Source organism: Bison bison, unplaced genomic scaffold (assembly GCF_000754665.1).
Source record: "Bison bison bison isolate TAMUID 2011002044 unplaced genomic scaffold, Bison_UMD1.0 scf7180017864456, whole genome shotgun sequence".
NCBI classification, from domain to species: domain Eukaryota; kingdom Metazoa; phylum Chordata; class Mammalia; order Artiodactyla; family Bovidae; genus Bison; species Bison bison.
In genome coordinates, this window is record NW_011495018.1 from 26451989 (window position 1) to 26463839 (window position 11851).

An 11851-nucleotide genomic window follows, 5' to 3' on the forward strand; every position below is an offset into this window, starting at 1 on the left:
GAAGAATTGATGCTTTTGAACTGTGGTGTTGGAGAAGACTCTTGAGAATCCCTTGGACTGCAAGGAGATCCAACCCGTCCATTCTGAAAGAGATCAGCCCTGGGATTTCTTTGGAAGGAATGATGCTAAAGCTGAAAGTCCAGTACTTTGGCCACCTCATGCAAAGAGTTGACTCATTGGAAAAGACTCTAATGCTGGGAGGGATTGTGGGCAAGAGGAGAAGGGGACGACAGAGGATGAGATGACTGGATGGCATCACTGACTCGATGGACGTGAGTCTCAGTGAACTCCGGGAGCTGGTGATGGACAGGGAGGCCTGGCATGCTGCGATTCATGGGGTTGCAAAGAGTCGGACATGACTGAGCGACTGATCTGATCTAATCTGATATCATCATGAGAATTTGAGATCAAGGACTGTGTCTTTGATCTCTGTATCCCCAGCACCTGCACAAAAGACTTTGCAGACTTTGGGAGGTTCAATTGGGAGATAAAATGCTAAGGGTACAGGGAAAGTGTTTAAGGAGTTCCCAGAAGGTTGAGTCAAGGAAGGCTTCATGGGAAAAAATGATATTTGAGCTATATGTTATTGTCTTCACAACAATCCAGATATAATCTTCCTTCCTACTTTTCAATCAACATCTTTTTTTTGTAACTAATTCTGTTAAATATATTCTGTAAGTATATAAACCCAATTACAGGACACAGAGACACCTTGGGTAATAATATAGTGATAGATTGTGACTGAGAAACTTTTGAACACCTGATGTAAGGGCTTATTGACAGGCTTATAAATACAATGGATTGTTGTTTTCCACCCTTGTTGCCGTATATTGAGTCATGAAGGAAGCATAGGTAGCAGTTAAAAAGAGAATGGATAGTAGAGTCAGACATACCAGGGTTTAAATCTCAACTCTGCCTTTATAATCCATGTTAACTCATGGTCTCAGTAAAAGTGTTTCCTCATACTATATAAAATGGGGTAATAATAACTATGCCATTAAATCTAGTGAGGCAGATGAAGTGCTTAGTATGGAATGTGGCAGACAGTAACCCTGAACACAGGGATGGAGGCGGTAGTGCTGGCAGTGGAGGTGGTGATTACCTGAAGTCACCACTTGAAAGCTGAGGATGGAAGCAGGTGGCAGGGGCAGCACAAGAGAGATGCTTGATAAGGGAACTTTTCTCATCTGTTTCATTTAGCCAAAATTTCTCAAATTGTGCTCCAAAAGAACATTAGTGTTCTATGAGCTGGTGTGAGGTGTTTCACAGGTAAAATCAAAATTAGGGTGATCATTTTTAAATATGTAGGAAAAATTAAAACAATTTTTTTTTCTGTATACTCATCTTAAAACTTCAGCATCTGTTAATGGATGACAGATAACAGGATGGATAGGTAGAAAATTCATGTTAAGAAGAAACATCAGTAAATTGATTTGTTTTATGTGTTCCTTCAATATTTAACAAATGATTGTTTCATAAGTTTTTTAAAGACTTGTAAACATGTAGTTTGGTCACTTTCTTGCTGATATTATTGCTCCTAGTGCCAAAATTAAATGTGATTTTATTTCATGTTATTCTACAAAAAGCATGAAATCCCCAAATCACCATGGCATCCCCTGCTCCACCACTTGCAGAAGCACATGGTCTGTTATTGCCAGCATCCCCTTGTCTGAAGCTCTAGAGTCCTGGTTTTTAGGGCACAATTTAGACTTTACTAAAGTATCCAAGGAGAACCCAACCCTTCATCTCCTAAGTCTCTTTTATATTAGAGAAACACTGCCTTACAGATACAGAATTTAAAAGAAAAAGATCTGTTACACATTTCTGTTACTTATGGTAGAGGCTGTGAATGAATAAGTACATCTCTACCTCCTGGAGTCACTGTACAGGAGGATATCCCAAGGATTGGGATTAGGAAACGGGAAATGTCAAAGAAGTATGTCCTGTTTTAGCCTGTGCTCTTCACCAGCCATCTTCAAGAGGAGAGAACAGTCAAGCTCACAGTTAATGATTGAATAGGTGGGTGCTCAAATTTGGAAAACACGATGATTAAATCTTGACTCATCTTCCTCTCAGAACTCCTCTGAGTCTCAGAGTAACTTGTCTGTTGCTTACTCTTGACAAGTAGGTGAGTCTTGCACATTTCTAGGCATTGACTGGCATGACTGATTGCTGAGAACTGCAGGAAGCCAGTCTGCTGAGTAGCCTTGAACAGCCCTTATCTTTTGGTGGGGCTGCAGGGTTACTTCTTGCACGTTTATCCTGCTGAGCCTACCATGTTTATCCAGAGGCATAGAAGAAAAGTATTTGAAAATCTTATTATTCAAAGATAAAATGGCTCAAAGAACATGGCGTGAATTTTGGGACCCAAGTCTAGGTTTCTCCACATAGACTCATACTATTGAAGCAAGCCCTGGATAAACACTTCAGTTCAAGTCAAGTTGCATTTTGCAAGTAATGTTTCACATTCAAGGATGTGTCATGATTATAATTTTAATTATTTGTATTTTTGCTAACTGCTTATCTCAAGGGTTGACTTCATTGCTGTGAAGTGGAATCTGAAATGCTAAGAAAAAAATGAGGAATACCAATCTCTCTTACCAAGGTTTCTGTAACCCAGACCTCAGTTGGATTTATAAGAAAAGCCTAAGTTTTAAGGTAACAAGCACTTGTATGTCTTAGCTACATTTTATATACTCTATATATATTTATTTAATTTTTAAAAATCCTTAGTTTTAAGGTAACAAGCACTTCCATACCTTAGCTACATTTTATATACTACATGTGTGTGATAGTCACTCAGTCATGTTTGACTCTTGGCAACCCATGAACTGTAGCCTTCCAGGCTCATCTGTCCATGGGATTTTCCAGGCCAAAATACTAGAGTGGGTTGCCATTTCCTTCTCCAAGGGATCTTCCCGAATCAGGGATTGTACCTGGGTCCCCAGCATTGCAAGCAGATTCTTTACCATCTGAGCCACCAGGGAAGGTATAATACTATATATATTTAAATTTTTTAAATCCTTGTATGAATAGACTTTATTTTTAGAGCACTTTTAGGTTTACAGAGATACTGAGTAAAAATTACAAAGAGATCTCAGATACCTGCTCACTTCCTCTTCCCACCAACAACATAATTTCCTCTATTAGTAGCTAGTGTCATTGGTGTGGTGCATTTGTTACAATTGGTGAAAGAGTATTGAAACATTATTATTAAAGTTGCAGTTTACATGAGGGTTCATTCTTTGGGGTATACATTCCATGAGCTTTGACAAATGTGTAATGAAGTATATCCACCACTACAGTTGAATGGATTTTAAATTTAATTTTAGTTTAAGTTGGTATTTGGTTTCTTAGCTACATGTAGTTTCTGTAATAATTATTCTTTCCCCTTGCTGACTGTTTCCCTGATAGGATGTAAATTTCTTTTTATGCCATTAGCCATTGGTTTGAATTAAGTAATATCAAGTTAAGGCTTTAGGGTTAAGAACTTGGGCAAAAGAAGTTGCTTCCCAGGCAACTGGGATTAGGGATAGCCAACAGTTTTAGGGATAGCCTACCTTCCACTTGTCCTTGGCAGTTAGATGTGTCAACATTCTGGTGAAAGATTCTATTATAGTGTTTCAAGGAAGACTTGCCATAGGCCATTCTACCCTCAGTCCCCACAGTGAGGTTCACTGAGTCACGCTCTGAATCAACACAAGAGTTGGGACAGGATGTGTACGCTCTTGCTCCTGGCACAGTCATCTCAAAAAGCTTAGTACATGTTACCATATGAATATAAATCATACTCACCTGGAGAGGATCTGGACAGCAGATTTCTTCTCCCTCTACATTCCCTAGGGCAGAGCCTCAGAAATGACTAACATTATGCCAGGAAGGGAAGAGAACTGTTCTTTCCTGCCTTAGTTTACTAAGGATAAGCAGTATTGTGGTAGCTTCTAGCAGGTATGCAGGACAACGGGGAAATCTAAAGACTGCATTTTGGCCTTAGAGTGAACTTGTTGGATATATAATTATGGATACTGGATTAGAGAAACATCCACTTCTTTAGTCATTGAAAAGAACAACATACTAGAAGTGTTGATTATTTCCTGAAAGAAGAGAAAGCAGATGTACTCACAGGTGTTCAGAAACAACCAAAAAACTTGTCACATAAACACAATCCCCAGATAGAAATGAAACCCAAATAGAAATAATGAAAGTCAAAGATCACATCCAAGGCAACTCATTGTTGTCATGAGATGGATGGGTTCACTAACATTTTAAATCAGATAATACAAAAATTACACTGGTACAGTCTCATTATAATACTAATTTTTCTAAATTAGAACTTCAGGAAGGACTGGATTGATATGCAATGACCTGAGGTTTAATGAAATTTTTCTTCATGGGAAATATTAAAATGAGAGAATTATGGGGAATTATTTAGAATTCCCCATAATTTTATTTTTCAATTTATTGAAAAATAAAACCATTTTTCAACACTTTTTTACCTACTTGTATACCTACAAACATGATGATAATTACCTATTCAATAATATAGTGTCTTCAACCACTACAACCAAGCAGTGTGTTACCGGAATTTGAGGTGCACCAAAGCAAGGGTGACCTTTTTACATTCGCTCATTTGGATTGTCTCCTATATTGTATAACAAGTATTTGTTTACTTGAAGCTTATGTGAGTTCTCAAAATATCGTGAATTATATGTTTTTCCTCTATTACTCATCTTTGTTGTTTCTATCCACCGGATCATAAATCTTATTTAGAAACAGCAAATATATAGACATCTCTTTCTTTACTGACAAAATTCTTACCTAGTGATACATCATGACCTGTTGGTTCAGGTATGGCTGAGAAAGTCACTGAGATACCAGTAGGCTTCCCCATTCTGAGGTCAAATCTGTCCTCTAGTGAATGCCATTAGCTGCTTTCGGAAGAGCAAGGTTCTCAGATGTATTTCAGTTCAGTCACTTAGTCGTGTCCAACTCATTGGCGACCCCATGGACTGCAGCACACCAGGGTTCCCTGTCCATCACCAACTCCGAGAGCCTGCTCAAATTCAAGTCCATTGAGTCGGTCATGCCATCCAACCATCTCATCCTCTGTCTTCCCCTTCTCCCCCTGCCTTCGATTTTTCCCAGCATCAGGGTCTTTTCCAATGAGTCAGTTCATCACAGCAGGTGACCAAAGTATTGGAGTTTCAGCTTCAGCATCAGTCCTTCCAATGAATATTCAGGACTGATTTCCTTCAGGAGTGACTGGTTGGATCTCCTTGCAGTCCAAGGGACTCTCAAGAGTCATCTCCAACACCACAGTTCAAAAACATCAGTTCTTTGGCACTCAGCTTTCTTTATAGTCCAACTCTCACATCCATACATAGCTTTGACTAGATGGACCTTTGTTGGCAAAGTAATGTCTCTGCTTCTTAATATGCTGTCTAGGTTGATCATAGCTTTTCTTCCAAGGAATGTCTTTTAATTTCATGGCTGCAGTCACCATCTGCAGTGATTTTGGAGCCCAGAAAAATAAAGTGTGTCACTGTTTCCCCATCTATTTGCCATGAAGTGGTGGGACCAGATGCCATGATCTTAATTTTCGGAATGTTGAGTTTTAAGCCAACTTTTTCACTCTCTTCTTTCACTTACATCAAGAAGCTCTTTAGTTCTTCACTTTCTGCCATGAGGGTGGTGTCATCTGCATATCTGATGTTATTGATATTTCTCCCGGCAATCTTGATTCTAGCTTGTGCTTCATCCAGCCCAGCATTTTGCATGATGTACTCTGCATGTAAGTTAAACAAACAGGGTGACAATATACAGCCTTGACATACTCCTTTCCCAGTTTGGAACCAGTCCATTGTTCCATGTCCAGTTCTAACTGTTGCTTCTTGACCTGCATACAAATTTCTCAGGAGACAGGTCAGGTGGTCTGGTATTCCCATCTCTTTCAGAATTTTCCACAGTTTGTTGGGATCCACATAGTCAAATGCTTTGGCATAGTCAATAAAGCAGAAGTAGATGTTCTTCTGGAACTCTTTTGCTTTTTTGATGACCCAACAGATGTTGGCAATTTACTGTTGAAGCCTCACTTGGAGAATCTTGAGCATTACTTTGCTAGCATGTGAGATGAATGCAACTGTGGGGTAGTTTGAGCGTTCTTTGGCATTTCCTTTCTTTGGGATTGGAATGAAAACGGACGTTTTCCAGTCCTGTGGCCGCTGCTGAGTTTTCCAAATTTGCTGGCATATTGAGTGCAGCACTTTCACAGCATCATCTTTTAGGATTTGAAATAGCTCAACTGGAATTCCATCACCTCCACTAGCATTGCTTGTAAGACCCACTTTACTTCGCATTCCAGGATGTCTGGCTCTAGGTAAGTGATCACATCATAATGGTTATCTGGGTCCTGAAGATCTTTTTGTATAGTTCTTCTGTGTATTCTTGCCACCTCTTCTTAATATCTTCTGCTTCTGTTAGGTCCATACCATTTCTGTCCTTTATTGTGCCCATCTTTGCATGATATGTTCCCTTGGTATCTCTGATTTTCTTGAAAAGATCTCTAGTCTTTCCCATTCTATTGTTTTCCTCTATTTCTTTGCACTGATCACTGAGGGAAGCTTTCTTATCTCTCCTTGCTATTCTTTGGAACTCTGCATTCAAATGGGAATATCTTTCCACGTTGTCTTTAGGTGACTAAAACTGCACTAAGGTAAACAGGGTCCATCCACAGAGTTAATGATCTCTGGAATATCACATTCATCTAAAAATAAACTGTGTGCTCATTTCATTTACTGTGTGGTGGATGTCATCTGCCTTAAGAATGAATGCATTGTTCTTCTCAGATGAAAATAACTCTTGGCTCTGAACTCTAAATTTTTGGGACAAAAAATAAATAAATAAATAAATAAACTTTTAGGACAACTTTTTGAGTTGTATGGGGAGGTACTGAGCCCTAATCAATAATGTTGCCTAATGCCTTGTGAGCAACATACCTGAAGGCAATAGGCTGAATTGTGTTTTCAGTATTCACTGATGTTGGAAACCTACAGAAAATTCTTAATACAGTCTATAACATGTGAATAAGCAACTCTGAGTGCTCATACTGTTTTGTTTAAAAGATTGCAAAAAAGAGTATGTTTCAAGTTTCTGGGCCAGGGTCTCACCTGAAAGGGACCACCTTTGATTTTCACATCCTGCTTCATTGCTGACTGAGGGAGTTAGTTCACAACATCTTACCCATTCATATTTTAGTGAAATTCTCTATTCCAATAGAAAAACCTCTGCCAGGGATGCCAAACCTCTGGGGTGTACAGATTGAAACTCAGCATGTAAAGGCAGCTGCCTTAGAAATGTTGTTGTTCAGTTGTCCAATTTCCAACTTTTTGTGACCCTGTGGACTGCAGCATGCCAGGCTTCCCTGTCCCTCACCATCTCCCGAAGTTTACCCGAGTTCATGTCCATTGCTTTGGTGATGCCATCCAGCCATCTCATTCTCTAATGCCCTTTTCTCCTTCTGCCCTCAATCTTTCCCAGCATGAGGGACTTTTCCAATGAATCAGTTGTTCGCATAAAATAACCAAAATACTGGAGTTTCAGCTTCAGCATCAGTCTTTCCAATGAGTATTCAGGGTTGATTTCCCTTAAGATTGACTGGTTTGATCCTCTTGCTGTCCAAAAGGACTCTCAGGAGTCTTCTGCAGCACACAGTCCAAAGACATCAATTCTTCAGCGCTCCACCTTTTTTACCAGCTCTCACAACCACATGTGACCGCTGGGAAGACCATAGCCTTGACTACATGGACCTTTGTTGGCAGAGTAATGTCTCTGCTTTTCAACACACTGTCTAGATTTGTCATGGCTTTCCTGCCAAGAAAGCTATGACAGGTGCTTTCACTGGTTTAAACAAAAAGAAAAATCACAGATGTCCTTTAAGCCTCTTTTTGGAACAACTATTGAAAACAAATAATTTTTCTGGAAAATGCTCTTTTCATAGCTCTAAGCACCCTTCAAAACTACCTGATGTCAGCATGATTTTACCAAGCCCCTTACAATGACGGAATATTTCTTACACATTTCCCTGTAGGCTAGAATGTACCTCCCACAAATAAAATCAAGGAGTGCCTGCATCTTGCCTTTACCTGAAAATGTCTTGGGGTTACAGTTATGACATGTCATCATTCAAAGAGATTAGAGCATCAGACTTAAAATAAGCTGGCAACAGAACCCAAAAAGAAACCACACAAAAAGTTACAAGATTGTAAAAACTCCAGGACCAAAGAGCAAGCAAGATCTTGTCCCTTTACCTACTTAAGGGAAAATAGGGAAGCATTCCCCATGGGAAAAACAAATGAACCCCAACCCCAGAGCTTCATTTCAGAGCTTCATCTTGAGAACTAGGAGGTTAGGAACAAGCTCCTTTTCTATTTTTATCAGCTGGTATACAGAATCATGCTCCATAGTGGAAAATGGCCCGACCACCCCTATCATCTGCATGTACAGGAATGGCTAAAAGATGGAAACGTGCCCCTCCGTCACTTCTCTCATCACGCTCAGAATGTGTCTCAGAGTCTAACCCAAATTGGAAGCTGTTAATACAGCATTGGAAGGGAAGAGGACTAAGCTGGAAAAGTGTTCTGACTTTTCCGTGGAGGGCTGTAGATGCATCCAATCCCTTCCAATTTGAGGAAAAACAATCTAACATATACTTATCATCATCCCATCCACTGTCCTCCTCTCCTCTTCCCTCTTTCGTTTTCTTTGTTAACTTCATGAACCCCATCTTTATTTTACTACTTTTCCCTCATACTTGTTTTCTGTTCTCTTTTTCCTTGTTTCATTCCTCATTCCATTGTAAATATTTTCTGAATAGTCACAGGGGTCCTGATACAGACCCTGCCCTGTAGACCATCACGACTATGACTGAGGAGAGAGAAGGGGAAGTAACAAGTCTGGTTTTTAACATGGTGAGTTTAAATGCAGCAGGGCATCTGTGGAGGTAAGTAGGAGTCGTTGTGAATACTAATCGGGAGCAAGAGAGGGAGAGAGAGAGAAAGGAGTTTTATTCAATGCCCCTTATACTCCAGGCACTGTGTTCAATATTAGGAATACAGTGAAAAGATAAAACTCAGCCCATTTCTCCAAGGACTTAAAAAAAAAAACAAAGTATTTTAAGAAAATTCAACTGTTACAAGACACAGAGAGAAAAAAAATGGGCAGATGCTGAAGACACACACAGGACAAGTGACCAGAGGTACCCCCCCTCCCTCCCCCCGCAGGGGAACAGGGTCAAGTCAGACTCTCAGTTTCATTAAGCAGAACAGCCAGAATGGTGTCCATAGACATTAAACTTGAGGTTGGCCCTTGAGGCTCAATCGATATCAAATTGTTTTCCCCAGTCTCACCCATGGGATGTTAGCTTTTCTGATTTGTGTTCTTCTTTCTCTAACTGGGTACTGATCTCTGAGTGGCAGAACAGTTTCCACCTTTATATGGGGAGAGGAAATCCATGGCTACCTGTAAGATCTTCTCTCCAAGTAGTTTAAAGAAGCTTAGGTTCTTTAGCTTTATTGTCAGGCTTAACACTATACTGATTTTGCAAAATAGCCAATGTTATCTTTACATCTCTTCCCATGAGTTTTCTGGGCCCTAGAACAAGCCTGAGGGTATTCTGGGATGATAAAGCTGGCAATCTGATGGGCTGTAAGAACTAGGAGTACAAGTAGATCATTACTGTGGAGCTTTTGTGTAGTATGAGATCAAATGAAATTAACTTTCTGTTTCAGACTTTCCAGCTTTTGTGATAAAACCCCCTTTGAGTATTAACTTATCAGATCTTGAAACTAATGCAAGTTCCCTCCCACCCTGAACCACCCCCAGCCCCTTTTGTCTGAGCATCAGAGAAAACTCTCCTCTTTCTTCTGTCTTCCATTCGTGTCTCTCTCCTCACCTAAAAAATCTTCATAGGTAGGTTGAATAAATTAAGTTTCATGTAAACAACTTAACTCACTCAATCCTTTCTCAGATGTCTGAGTTAACCCAGACAAACCAAAAGTAGAAACTCAAAGGTCACATACCTGCTACATTTTTATCCCTTTAAAGGAAAAGTCCCCTTTTGTGCTTTTCCTGTGCCAAGAACCTTACTCTCTACCGATGAGTTATCCCTAAGAAAGCAGACAGCCTTGAATATTGGCAAGGCTTCTATATATAGTAAATGGATATGGCAAGCCATCAACTGGGATATTTCTTTTCAGTCTGGGTTTGTTTCCCCAGGTTTTCAGTTTAGATTGGTGACTTCCTTTCAAAACTACCTATTAAAATGTTATTTTAAAAAAACATTGTTTAAGTTATGGTAATATATTGTTAACTGATTACTTCTTGAACCTCATAATACTCTTGAAAGTTACATAGGATTATTATGAAATACTTATATTGAAGTTACAGTTGCTTCTTGTTGCTTCTAGGGAAAAAGAAGGACTGCTTCTTGGATCTTTACCTTTTTGCCATTGAAAAGTTTAATTAAGTTCTTTAGCTATTCCAGAGAGGTGGAGTATTTGAGATAATCAGAAATTATTAAATTTTAGTACCCCATTTCAGGTACTCTTCCTGATGCAGTTATTTTAATATAGATGAAATGCATACAGTCTGATAAATGTAAGTGGCAAAAACATTACCTTATACAACATATTTGACTTTATGCCACACTAATTATCCTACCCTTTCAAATAACCTGTTAGTATGAAGGAGATCTGAGCCCATTTCTTCCAAGAGAAAATAGTGGGTGGAAAAAGTCAGCAAAAGCAGGATTATTCTGTTTAACCTCATAACTGAGAATTGTTAAAACTTTCACAGGATTTTAATAGCATAGATTTGGACCACAAATTTGGGTGTGATTCTTGAAGTTCCTCAGTATTTAGGATAGGTAAAAGCATCTTAAACAACTTTCTCAAATGCCATAGCATGAACAAGCAAACAAAAGATCTGTATCCTAGTCCTGACTCTACCATTAATTACCTTCAGCAACTTATTCAGTCTATTTGATTATCAATTTTCTCACTTGCATCATTGTTGGTTGATCTCTAAGACCTCTTTGAGCTCCAAGATTTTATGATATTAATATTAGAACCATGCCCATTTTAAACCAAAATTAGTCTCAGAGTCTAGTGTTCTTCGGAGAATGTTTAATCTCTTCATGGTACTTGTGAAAACTAGGTGTCTGTGTGGTCTTCACAATGAGGGAGGTACATTTGAGCCTTTACATTTGCGTGAGTCACTCTCAACTCTTGAAGATATAAATACCTCTTCTGAAGGTCAAATATTTTGTAGAGTTTTATATCATGATACTTGTACTTTTGGAATCAACTGGTTGGAAAATTAGGCTATGCCAGAGGGCTACATTGACTCTGATAATGTTAAATATGAATTTGTATTTTGTTATTCACAATAGCATTTACATATATTTAGAGAATACTATTACTTATTATGTATCTATATATGAAGAAAACTATTATTTATTTTTAGGCATCAGTGAGGATGCTTTCAACACCAATAACCATATTGGCTTAAATGATAAGAAAGTCTATGCTTGCACATGCAAAGGATCCAGAGGTAAGGTGGCCTCAGGACTGTTTATTCAGGTGCTCAAGTATTGGCACCGAGAAGCAAGGATGTTTTCAATTCTTTTCCCTTCACTGTAGAGATCTGCAGAGAAGGCAATGGCACCCCACTCCAGTACTCTTGCCTGGAAAATCCCATGGACGGAGGAGCCTGGAAGGCTGCAGTCCATGGGGTCGCTGAGGGTTGGACACAACTGAGCGACTTCACTTTCACTTTTCACTTTCATGCAATGGAG